The sequence below is a fragment of the Dioscorea cayenensis genome, chromosome 9 (genome assembly GCF_009730915.1).
Source record: "Dioscorea cayenensis subsp. rotundata cultivar TDr96_F1 chromosome 9, TDr96_F1_v2_PseudoChromosome.rev07_lg8_w22 25.fasta, whole genome shotgun sequence".
Lineage (NCBI taxonomy): Eukaryota > Viridiplantae > Streptophyta > Magnoliopsida > Dioscoreales > Dioscoreaceae > Dioscorea > Dioscorea cayenensis.
The window spans coordinates 20,664,996-20,666,310 of record NC_052479.1 but is presented as its reverse complement, the minus strand read 5'-3'; the positions used below and the strand labels follow the sequence as shown (position 1 = coordinate 20,666,310).

Here is a 1,315-nt window from a genome sequence, read left to right as displayed (position 1 = left end):
AGATTGAGATAAGAGATTTTTGCATTTAGGAAAGGTGATTCTAAGACATTTTTCGAGGCACATGAAAGGTTCAAGGACATTTTGAGGAAATGCCCTCATCACCGTTTCTCTTCTTAGATGAGGGTACATATGTTTTGTAATGGGTTGAACAATCAGACTCGTCAGCTCCTTGATGTTGCAGTAGGTGTTTCTTTGAGCAATAAGTACCTCAAAGATGCCGAGAAACTCATTGAAGAAATGGCAAATAATGAGTGTTATTGGAGCACACGACAGAAGGCACCAAGGGTGGCGTGTATTTACTACAAAGGTTAATACATTGGCAAAAAGACTTGATCAGTTCATGATGGGCTCAAGCTCAAATTCTAGAGCAATTATGTTATGTGACACATGTGGTGACAGGCATACAATAATGCAATACGCCGTTCTTGTTACTTCTCTGACACCAGTTGAGATAGTAGATTATGTTAGTGGAGGAACAAGAGGACTGAGAAATCCTTATGGTAATACCTATAACTCAGGGTGGAGGAACCACCCAAATTTATCTTGGAACCAAGGCCAACCTCAACAAAGGCCTCCACCAGCTCAAGGAAATAAGTATCAAGCTCCTCTACAACAAGAGAGAAAGTACACCACTGAAGACGTTCTAGCTAAATTCATGATCAACATGGAAGCAAAGTTTCTAAGTGTAAACACTCGGCTTCATGAGTTTGGCATAGTGTTATGAAATGTCCAAGCTTCCATTCAATCTCTTAAAAACCAAGTATGACAGCTTGCTAAGGCAACTTTTGGATGTTCCCTAGGTAGCTTACCAAGCAACACTAAAATTAACCAGTGGGAACACTTGAAAGCTATTACACTGAGAAGCTGGTATCAATTGGAGCGCAGGGCTAAGGAGGGCCTAAGTGCTTCAAATGAAAGGGTAGCCATTCAGAAGACCCTAGCCCAACCGAAAATGTGAGTGAAAAAGAGTGGGACAAAGCAAGATGAAACTTGTCGCCAACCTCTAGCTTCAAGGGATCCTGAATACAAGTCTTCAGTGCCATACCTGACAAGGCTTAAGCAAGAGAAAGAAGATGCTCAATCCAACCAGTTCCTTAACATCTTCAAGTAACTTTACATAAACATTCCCCTTGTCGAAGCTCTTTGACAAATGCCCAAGTATACAAAGCTCATAAAAGATCTCCTGACCACCAAGAGGAAATTAAAAGACTCAAAAACTGTGACTTTTTCAGGGAATTGCTTTGCAGTGATTCAAAAGAAATTACCAAAGAAACTGACTGATCCTAACAGCTTTATCATCCCGTGTGTGATCACG

At 40.8% G+C, this 1,315-nt stretch overlaps 1 non-coding gene across 1 annotated transcript; it reads right to left on the bottom strand.

The window, feature by feature from the left end:
• On the bottom strand, positions 1-107 carry LOC120269837. Its single transcript, XR_005539469.1, has one exon. It is a non-coding gene; the product is annotated as a small nucleolar RNA R71 (small nucleolar RNA).
• Positions 108-1,315: the final 1,208 nt, after the last annotated feature.